Source organism: Stegodyphus dumicola, chromosome 3, assembly GCF_044657685.1.
Source record: "Stegodyphus dumicola isolate Sdum_Otavi_A_Nest chromosome 3, ASM4465768v1".
NCBI classification, from domain to species: Eukaryota; Metazoa; Arthropoda; class Arachnida; order Araneae; family Eresidae; genus Stegodyphus; species Stegodyphus dumicola.
In genome coordinates this window covers 143,686,708-143,698,792 of record NC_140770.1, presented here as the reverse complement: position 1 = coordinate 143,698,792, position 12,085 = coordinate 143,686,708, and the positions used below count along the sequence as shown (strand labels likewise).

Below are 12,085 nucleotides of genomic sequence, written 5' to 3'. Positions count from 1 at the left end.
TGCAAACGATAAAAAATTTTATCATCAACATAATTACTTATAAGAAAGTTGGAGCTTGCTGCATTTAGCAGTTAGTTTCTCATGTTAAAGCAAAATTTCTGAGAGTGATTATTGTATTGCTAATTTTTGCAGGTGGGTACAACACTAAATTTATTATCAGATTTCAATACTAAACTAATTTATTTTCGCTTATTGTTTTCTCAGGGATCAAGCACTTTTACTATTAATGAAATACCACTACTTTTTCCTCTCTAGAGACTGACATGAAGAAATTAAAGTTCAGAAGGTAGACATCTAAATTTAAATTGAGATCTCTCATATTAAAGTCAAACTTCATACAGGCACTGCATTTATTCTGATGTCAATATTTTTATCTATTATGTGGTTCAAAAGTTTCTTCTATAAGGTTTCCTACGAATGTTTCAAAAATAATAACAAGAACACATAGTACAATTATATGACTCAACTCATCAACGCATGAGAAAATGGGAGCATTGAATTAAAACACCTGGGAGCATGAAAAAAAAAAAAAAAAAGAATGATTAAATAACGTTGAAAATTACATAACAAACTGAATTCATGAAACAGGCTATTTTATTAAAATTCAAGAACATTGTATTCTAACTAAGTTACAACGTTACAAAGTTAAGGTACAACGTTACATTGTATCTTATCAAAAGTGCAACGGTGTGTTTAAGACATGCTATTGAAAATGAACAAAGTGATTCTTATGAAAGAAAATCATAAACCAGAATTACAGGATAATAAACTTCTTTGCATTTTGATTTTTCAAACTGGACAAAATAAAATTAATTTTTACTGATGCGAGTTCGAGAGTAAGTTTTACCTCTTGAAGTATTAAATAGTATTAAATCACATGATCAAAGAGAAATCATAAAAACTTATTTTAAGATTTAGGACTATGAAATTAGTTTACAATAATCACAAAAAAACTTACATATTTTACGGAATTTTAACCTTTACATTTGAAGACGCTTGCTGTAAAGTTGCACATGAATCATTTAGAGGGTTTATTACGAGCTATCACATCTTGCAGAAGTTTCACACAAAAATTGTTGTTGGACCTCTCTTTCCATTCATCGGTTGAATAAATTTCCTGCAGATGATCAGAAAAAAATTCCAAAGCACTTTGGTACAAATTATCAACGCGATGCATATCAGCTAACTGGAGATTTTTGCACACATTTGCGACAGTAATACTGGATTTGAAAAAGGACAAGCACACATTTTTTAGAGCAGAAACATCATACTTATCAGCTACTCCATAAAGCTGAATAACTGTTTCTTCGGATAGTTTTTCAACATTTCCAGTATACAGAAAAAGAAGCATTTGATGCATAATATCAGGATCTACATCAGGAATCTCCACCTGGCTGTTTCGCGATTCTGTCATTTCGGTTTTGAACATTCTGCAAAACACCGATGACTGAGAACACAGTATAAATTTATGCACAGAAAATCTTCTCGATTCAACTACTACAGTAACGTCAGATACTGTTCCATTTTCATAAAGATTTCGAAGGCTTCTGTTTAAGTTACACTCTCCGATCGAAGTTGCAAAGACGCAAGAAGATTCCACAATCTCAGAAGAAAAACTGTCATTAGACAGTTTAAATTCGCATCTGAGTAACAAGATATCATCTGGATCTGAAGATATATTCCTCGAAAACTCAGCACATTTCCAACTGAAACTATCGTAAAAGAAATATTCATTTTCAGAAGAATTAGCGTCATCGAAGGATAGTTTGGTTCTCATAAAAATCGTTACAGGTTCAGGCTCAAGTAATTTGCAAATGAAAACATCAAAGATCTGATCCGTTTCCGTTTTTCCACTGACGTATACTCTTAAACTCCATTCACCAAATTTCGGGATATGTGTCTTAAATTCGTGAAAGAACTCTGTGTTAACAGGCACGCTGGAGAAATTATCTATTGACCACACAAACGAAATTTTTTCAGTATTAACGCGAGTTGTACATGTTTTTATACTACCAGGTGTAGGGCTGAGAATGCGGAGTCCATATTTTGCTGCAGTGATATAGAGCTCCTGGAAGTTGAACCTATATCCGCTGAAATTTAATTTTCCAGTGTAGACATATTTGATCATGACTTCCAGAACTTTTGATCCGATATCGAAATCTTGTTCGGAAGACTTTTGTTCATCGAGTTTTTTGACCAGTTCGGGCCACCTCGCCCACAATATAGCTTTATGCACTTTGAATTCTGCACCACGGGCACGCAATATAACGTCCGTGAACAGTCCAGTTTCATAAGAAAGGGAAGGGTGTATCTCTTTTTCATTAGTCTCAGAAACGAGTTTCAAATTACATTTTATAATTAGTATATCGCCAATAACAGACATTGAAAAAAAATTTCTTTTGATAAATTGGGGCAAGCCGAAACTTTCAAACGGTTCTCCTTTTTGAAATGTATGTATTATGGCAAAATTAGAAGCGTTTGAGATCATTTCTTTTTCATTATGATCGAAGAACTGAAAGCTCCAACTCATCTTGCAGTCTTCTGGAATGTCATCACATCTGCGGAGAAAAATACCTACGTATTCTGGATATTGTTCAGAACCTTTTGAATATAATGCAATGCGCCATTTTTTTCCCGGTAAAGAGTTGACGACGAAGAATGGGCTACAAATACATTGCTTTTCAGTAAGATGCCACATGCTGAAATTTTCAATAATCCACACAAATGTAAAATCCCAGTCGCTCTGTTTCTCCATTGTTATTTCCTTTCTGTATTGCTCATCTGTTGCTAAAATAAACATTTTCATCTGAGCATTCACTTCCGCTTAAGGAATTGCTTTGACTAAGCCCTTTCAAAGTAGTACAGACCAGTGGGGGAAACCGGTTCTTCCAACGTGTCCCATTCACATGCCGAGCTTGCCTGTCGAACCAACACCCCTTAGAACTTAACTCCATGGAAGTAAGAGAAGAGTCTTACTTCCTACCAAAGAGGTTATAATAGATGGAGCAAGCCTTCCCCGTATGTTCCCATGCAATGATAATGAAGCCATGATACGTCACGATGAGTGACGTCGCGACTGATATGGGGATGTTGTTGCATGGGACCTTGTAAGAAATAGACTAACCCAAATGGGTTTTCTCCCTCGTCTGATGCGTTCCCGGCTGTCACCTTGATCACATCCGGAGGAGTAGGGACGACTTCCAGAAATTTAACAGTCGTTGCCTATTGCAGCGTGTATAATTATCAAAAAAAAGGCTGCTTGTAGCGCCTCATTTCACAAATTAGAATTTCTACATATTTTTATTTTTGAAATTGAGATTGATTTTTAAAAATTTATCATATTTATCAAGCATAATTAACGTTCCAAATAATTATAAAGATATTGCATGCTTTCAGGGCTGGATACTTTTTTAGCTTTTCCTGTGCTGTAAGGAAATTTGTAACTACTTCTAGAAAATAATATTTTAAATCTGAACTAATAGAAAATTTCAAACAAGCAATTTTCTCTTGCAATTTTTATGCTTTTTATTGGTGTAAATAAGTAAAAAATACTAAAATATTTAAAAACGAATTTTTGAAAGTTGTGTTTAAAATTCTAAATTATGCTGCTTTTTTAAAATTATAGATGAGTATTATAGCACAATTTCTATAAAGGAATTTTATTTCAATTATATTTCATAATACATCATAGTGATAAACACTTTTGACTCCTTAAAAATGTTTATACAATTAATTCTAATATTAAAATTGTATTTAACCGTAATAATTAATTTTGCTTGTATTTTATAGTGATTATTTTTTAAATTTATTTTCAGTTCTGCATAATATTTTTTTTTTATTTACTGTTATTTTAATTTATTAGCCCAAAGGGTCTGTAGCCTAGAAAGGCTGTTAGCTTCGAAGCGGCATTGTGCGCTGTTTTACTATAAATGTCCGTGTCTCCTTGCAAATTGTTGTTACCAAATATTATCGCCCTGTATTATATTTAAAGAAATTAAATAATGAAGAATCTGCATGAATGCATGTATATTTCTCACACTGTGACTAAAACGAAAGTATCTAGAGCCATCAAATTTTGAATAATGTAATCCTCAACCCGAACATGGTCATCTGGACGGCTGAATTTCGAATTTCTTTTAATCTATTTCATATTTTGCAAATTTTAATGAATTTTTTATTAACAAACTCAACTAGTTCAGAGACAGCAATGTACGGAAAATAAGTTTTATCTCCAGGGCGGAAATTCTAAAGATATGCTGTTGTCAAATGTATGTGGTTTACGGGCGAAGAACATGATATTCAGTAAATATAGGTAACACACAAAACTTTAAAAAAAAGGTTCCTTTTGGGCGTAATATAAAATCTGTTAACTTCTAGATTTTATTTTACCTTTTTTTTTCCCTTCATTACACTCAGAATATTTTATGCTCCGATTTTTTTAAATTACTAAAATAAATATCCCACTTTAACGTTAATAAGTTAATGATGATATAATCAAATAAATGATTGTTTTGTAATGTTATTATAGTTTTGAAAATCACTGCCTGAAAATGGTCATTAAATTTTAAAAAATATCAGATCATGTTTAATTTTACTTTATTTCAAAGCATCACGTACTATCAATCTTATTTAATTTTACGTTATTTGTGCGCAAAATTAAGTTCATGAATTTTGTGCTTAGAGTTTTTACCGTTTTACCAAAGTAAAGATGTTTGTACACGAATTACGCGTGAAAAAAAATGCGCGAAATGCAGTAAAAAGTGCTTTAATGAGATATATTAAATCCTATTTGGAAAAAACTGTGGTTTTCATAATTTCATCACTATACAACGTATCACATTTAATAATTAAAAAGAGTTATATGTGATACAAATGCCATAGGTTTCAGTGTTAAAGTAAACCAGATCGTCCCTACTCTTTCTTGCCGACATGTCGGTGACGCGCGCCCCGCCCACTGGGTTAGTCTATCTCTTATAAGGTCCATGTGTTGTTGCGACGCTTTAGGGTTGCAATTTCGGTTGAGGGCCAATCTTTGGCTCTTTAACGGTATTAGTTAAAACTTTAATTATTTAACATTTTAGAGGACCTTTTAGAGAATCTTAAGTTCCGATTTTTCGCACTCATATAAATATGTGTGACTTCTCTCTCGTAGTTTTTTAAAATGACGAATTTCTCATATGATTCATGATACGTTTTTAAAACATTTTCACATATATTTCAAATTCATGTATAAGTTACAAAAACTTTCTTGTCAACTTACTTCTGAATTTTCAGTTTATACTTTTACATACATGCATACAATACATGCATAATGTTAGACAACTCAAAATGTACTTTTTGAAAAGAGATTTCCCGCAGCTGTATTCTTAATTTCCAAGAGGTTATAATCGGTTTTAAATCACGTTTTCATATTTATGTAACTACTTTTCTTTTATAATTCAAGGTAGTTTCATGTATTATATAAAAGTTATAAGCCTTTCAATACAGTACTTGTATGATAATTCTTAATATCTTAACTATGCCATTTCAGTACTGATGGAGTTCATGCTTACTCCATCTATTATAACCTCCTTGCTTAACTCCAGCGGTGCTGGTCGAACTGAAGGTCGGAATAAATGGAGATGCCATACCCACACTCAGGACTAAAGAAAGAAAAGGGCTGTCATCCCTTTCAGGAAAACGATGACTCCGTGCAGCGTCGTTTCCTCTTTATAGTCCATGCGATGCCGATACAAATCCTCTTGGGGAGCACACCGGAGGCTATATGACGTCACTGAGCTCATCACATGGACCTTATAAGAAATAGACTAACCCAAATGAGTTTTCTCCCTTGTCTGAGGCGTTCCCAGCTGTTACCTTGATCACATCCGGAGAAGTAGGGACAACTTGCAGAAATTTAACAGTGGTTGCTTATTGCAGCGTGTATAATTGTCAAGAAAAAGCTGGTTGTAGTGCCTCATTTCACAAATTAGAATTTCTACATATTTTTATTTTTGAAATTGAGATTGATTTTTAAAAAATTAGTATATTTATCAAGCCTAATTAACGTTAGCTATTGCATGCTTTCAGGACTGGATATTTTTTTAGCTTTTCCTATGCAAGGAAATTTGTAACTACTTCTTTTAGAAAATAATATTTTAAATCTGAACTAATAGAAAATTTCAAACAAAAAATTTTCTCTTGGAATTTTTATGCTTTTTATTGGTGTAAATAAGTAAAAAATGGTAAAATATTTAAAAACGAATTTTTGAAAGTTTTGTTTAAAATTCTAAATTGTGCTGCTTTTTTTAAATTATGGATGAGTATTACAGCACAATTTCTATAAAGGAATTTTATTTCAATTATATTTCATAATACATCATAGTGATAAACACTTTTGACTCCTTAAACATTTTTATACATTTAATTCTAATATTCAAATTCTATTTAACCGTAATAATTAATTTTGCTTGTATTTTATAGTGATTACTTTTTTTAATTTATTTTTAGTTCTGCATAAGAGTTTTTTTTTTTTTTTATTTATTGTTAATTTAATTTATTAGCCCAGAGGGGCGGTAGCCTAGAAAGGCTGTTAGTTTCGAAGCGGTATTTTGCGCTGTTTTACTATAAATGTCCGTGTCTCCTTGCAAATTGTTGTTACCAAATATTATCGCCCTGTATTATATTTAAAGAAATTAAATAATGAATTCAATAAATAAAGATTCATTCAGATTGCATAATACAGGTATGTTTCTCGCACTGTGACAAAAGCGACAGTATCTAGAGCCATCAAATTTTGAATAATGTAATCCTCCACGCGAACACGGGCATCTGAACAGCCGAATTTCGTATTTGTTTTAATTTATTTCATATTTTGTAAAACTTTAACGAATTTTTGATTAACAAACTCAACGAGTTCAGAGCGAGTACTGTACGGAAAATAACAGTTTTATCTCCAGTGCGGAAATTCTAAAGATATGCTGTTTTCAAATGTATGGGGTTTACAGGCGAAGAACATGATATTAAATAAATAGAGGTAACACAAAACGTTAAAAGAAGGTTCCTTTTGGGCGTAATATAAAATCTGAGTGCTTCTAGATTTTATTTTACTCCTCCCCCCCCACCTTCATTACACTCAGAAAATTTTATGCTCCGAATTTTATAAGTTACTAAAATAAATATTCCACTTCAGTGTTAATACGAGTAAGTTAATGATGATATAATCAAATAAATGATTGTTTTGTAATGTTATTATAGTTTTGAAAATCGCTGCCTAAAATTGGTCATTAAATTTAAAAAAAAATTATCGTATCTTGTGTATGTGATCTTGTGTACAACGTATCACATTTAATAATTAAAAAGCGTTATGTGATACAAACGCCATAGGTTTCAGTGTTAAAGTAAACCAGATCGTCCCTACTCTTTCTTGCGGACCTGTGGGTGACGCGCGCCCCTCTTATTGAGTTAGTCTATCTCTTATATGGTCCATGGCTCATCAGCTCCGCATACTGACCAGAGCTGTTCAGTGTTCAGTACAAAGTTTAAATTTTTTAGTTCTTAGATTTAAAGAAAGAGGTTTCTTTTTTATGAAAATTATAACTGAATACACTTTTAAATGGAATTTATGTTTAGGAAATGTTTGGTTGCAACGTGAAAACATAGAAAAAAAATTATGTCCTGTGTCTTCGCTACCTGCAGTCCTGTATATCATAATACGAAACAAACAACGTGAGATTTCATCGAGTTTCGCATGGAAACATTCAGTTAACGAAAGAACGGTTGCACAGATGTCAAACAGCGGATACTGTCAACAAAAAGAATGCTAGAATATAAAGCATTCTATTCGATAAATCTGATTATGAGGATATGAAAAATGGTTGCAAGGATTGCCGACAAAAAAAGGCGGGGGGGGGGCTCTGAAGTCAACTGCTGTCCCAACTGTTATGAAATGGTTGAGTTTGTTAATCAAAAATTTGTTTAAGTGTTACAAAATATGAAATCGATAATAAAGCAAATTAGATCTTCCAGATGCCCATATTCGGTGGAGGATTGCGTTATTCAAACTTGTATGGCTCTAGGTACCGTTGTTTTATCACAATGCGAGAAACATACATACATTTATGCAGATTCTTCATTATTTAATTTCTTTAAATATAATACAGGGCTTTAATATTTGGTGGCAACAATTTAAAAGGTGATTTGCCGTTTGTAGTGAATCAACGCTAAATGCCAAAACGAAATTAATAGCTCTTCTGTGCAAATTGCCCCTTTGGAGCCAAAACGAATAGAAACCTATTAGAAAAACTGAATGAATGTAAAGATAAATTAGTTTCAATATATATATATATATGGTGTACCAGCTTTTGTCCAGAATAAATAGATCGGTGAAGAATCATAGATGTAGTCGTAGCTTAAATTATCAGACGATAAGTTTAAAAAAACAGGATCCATTTATTATTATTCAAGAGAAATAGCAGTTACAAAATCAGATCTCCGGAGTAAATAAAAATAAATTACTAATAACCTTTTGTATGAAGTTTACTGCATCGTTACATTGAAGGAAAGCCCCCGATATTCCTTTGCGAGTCCTTTTATAGCCTCTGGAAAGGCGGGCTTCCAAGAAATGACGTCAGCCTCGTCAGCCAATCCAGTTCGCTTTAAATATTTCCAGAACATTATATAACTGTACGTGTAGAAAAGGCGGGAAAAACAACTTGACTACGGGGCTGTGGATTTAATTCCACGTACTTTCAAATAAGAGATCGTCGCCATTAAAATATGAAAAGAACATACAGTTAGAATTTTAAGTGTATTCTTGACTATAGAATTTTATTGTTACATATATATATATATATATATATTTAAAATATGAGAACACACGTTTGTACGTACGAATATATATATAAATACCGATTTAAAATATTTTCATTCTTTTATAATTAAAGCTGCATAATAATGTTGGTGATCCATAATAGTGCTTTTATAATAGTCATTACAAAAGCTTGGAATAAACTGATTAACTCACTCCTAGTGCTCATTGAAACACAAAAATAAGAGAAGCGAAATTTGTTTTGTTATAGTGCATTATGAAATTTATTACTAGCATTAATTAATTTCTAGTTCATAATAAGACGGGATAACTAAACAAGGGGATAAAAATTTATTCTTACCCTTTTTGCTGATTAAGGTATGTGCCTACCCTAAATTCGTCGTTTTGGTGAAAATTTTCGATTTTTTTTTATTTATTATCATTTTTTTATTCATTTATTTTATACGCCATACATTTAGGTTTCCAAAAATGCTTGACTTTTTTTTTTTTTTACGATCACTAGAAGTAAAGTTATGGTATAAAAAATAAACCGGAAGTGAATTTTTGGATGCCCGAAGTTGGCATTTGAATGGTCGTGAAATTGTAAACAATAAGTTTAAACAACTATTTTCTAAATATTAAACAATATAAAAGCTGTAAAAGCAACACATCTTTCACTGTGTGACAAGAATTTGATGATAAAATGCCTACATGGGAAGACTCAGAACAATAATGAATGTTTTAATAACCTTCTGTGGATTATTTTACCTAAAGAAACTTTTGTCCAACTGAAAACATTACTTTTAGGTGCACATATTGCTGTATTATTAGTTATTCCAGGATATTTAGGACTTTTACCTATTTTCAGGTATATAGAAATAGAAATTAATCCCATTATGCTTGAAAGCTACATGGGAATATTCAGAATTCAGAATGGGAATAGCTAATTCAAAAATCGAAACGCCAATCTCTACAAGTAACAAAGTTATCCAGAAAAATGCTAAAAGAAAATCAAATTTAGTTAAGAATGAAGTAAAAGAGGGCCCACCATACAAATAAGCGAGTTTTAAAGGTCTAAAGAGGCTTTTAGAATATTGAAATGAAATTTTGCCAAAATGTTTTATTCATCTTTAGCTGAGTTCTGTAGCAAAATCTGACCTCTTTTTATATATTGATTGATTTTATTGACAATATTTTGAAGAAAAGAGGATTTTTTTGTTTTAATTTTGAGTTTTTGTACCAAATTTTGAATATTTCGAAAAATGTTATAAGTACAGCAAATCTTTTGCTACAGAACACAGGTAAGTATGCTATTTATATACTGTGTAAAGATTATTTAAGTATTTATTTTTATTACGAAGACGTTCGGCATGCTATGCATAAAGTATCTTGAAATAAAATGTCCCCCCCCCTCAGAAAAAAAAAGAGAAACGGGGGGAAAAAGCACTTGAATGCTGTTTATTCAAAATTAGTAAATCATTGACAAACAGTGAACAATTTATGGTAATTACGCCCAATACAAGTAATTTCTTCTTTAAATTCAAAATTATAATAGTACAAGAGACAAAATTAAAAGGTGTGAAAAGAAAAAAAATATTTCGTATGATTTCAGTATTTCTGCCTTTAAGCAATATAAAAGACATAAAGATTTAAAATTTATAACCTGTATTTCAAAAGAATTTCATACCTATTACCGCAAATAGCTAATGAGTAAGTTTAAAACCTTTCTGCAAATTTACGTGTACAAGTTTATTAGAAAATATTAGATATATAAAGATAATGTTATAAAATATAATTAGACATAAAAAGAAGAAAGTTTGTGTGTTTGTCCTCTAATAACTCAGTCATTACTACAGCTATCGTCACCAAACTTTGTACAATTCTTTTCTGGGTCCTTGAAAAGTCAAAGTCCACTTTTTTCAAAAAAAAAAAAAAAAAAAAAAAAAAAAAAGAGGGAGAGAGAGAAAAACCAGAGATATTAACTAAAAACGCGGGGAAACGATTATTTTAGCCCTCATTTTTCCGAGTGGCAACATTCTTGCAAGTTGGAGATGAAAATCTGCTTTATTTCGGAAGTTGTTGCCACTGCTTGCTTTCAAACCTAGAGTTTGTTAATAAAAAATTTAAGTTTTACTATGAAACAAAAATAGCATTGCCAAACATTAAATACATTATTTCCGATTCCAAAAATTCGTGGGAAGCCATTTCGACTTTCCCATCTTCGTACGACTTTAATCAGCCGAATTATTAAATAAAAACTCCGAAAGCGCTCATTTTCGCTCCCATTTTTCCGAGTAGCAACACTCTCACGCGTTGGAGATAACAATGCTTTATTTCGAAAAGTTTTGCTACTTCTCGCTTTCAAATCGTAGAGTATGTTTATCAAAATTTGTAAGTTTTACAAAATCTATACATATGTATAAAGAAGAATATCTGTTTGTGTGTTTGTACCCGTTATTTATTTCTGATCCATTATGACAAATTTTTTTGCCACATTTAATCGACTAAAATTGAATATAGGTTAAATATTGGATGGAACTTGAGCTTTTACGACCATTTGATTAGAAAGACGAAAATCAATAAAAACGGCGTGCCATTGTTGCTGATATAATGAGAGAGAATTAGCTTATTTTTGTACCGAAATTTTTTATGTGGGTTTCATATCGCATCAGTCTGAAAAATGCATGACTATGATTTCCGCTAGTGTATATGTATGACGGGTACTTCCGCTAGTGTTATATAAAGAACACACATAAGCTCAAAATTCACTTTTATTTTAACAACAAATTTGAAAACCCCCTTACTTCGAAATATTATATTCCATATAAAGGTAACCTAAGAGTTTAGTTATTCATATTATGGTTACTTTTACGTAATGCTAATCTTTATTAAAAATTAACTATGTGTTGCTTTAACATTAGGGTATGTTCTATAACTGTAAATCAACGCTTTCAATCAATGTATGTGTATAACGTAATGTAGAGAAGCAAATGCTTCAAAAATTAATTAATTTTTTTAAAAATTTCAATTCAGAAACAAACATATCTTCGCTTTAAAAACAGGTTAAAATTTTTAGAATTTTACTATTTGCACCAACGGATAAAATGGGAGAAAATCGTTTAACTGAAATGTGTGTGAAAGCTTTTACATAATTTCTGATTTTATAGTTAATTTTCGAAAATCGATCGATTTTTACGACAGCTTAATATCAATTATTTTAAAATTTCAAAATAAAAAAAGCATGGTTACACAGTTTTAAAATTTTCACAAATTGTATACTCTTCGTCCTCTTTCAAA

The 12,085-nt window shown here is 31.4% G+C and overlaps 1 pseudogene; it reads right to left on the bottom strand.

Moving 5' to 3' along the window:
* Positions 1–1,018: 1,018 nt before the first annotated feature.
* Positions 1,019–1,755, bottom strand: LOC146998105 (speckle-type POZ protein B-like; annotated as a pseudogene).
* Positions 1,756–12,085: the final 10,330 nt, after the last annotated feature.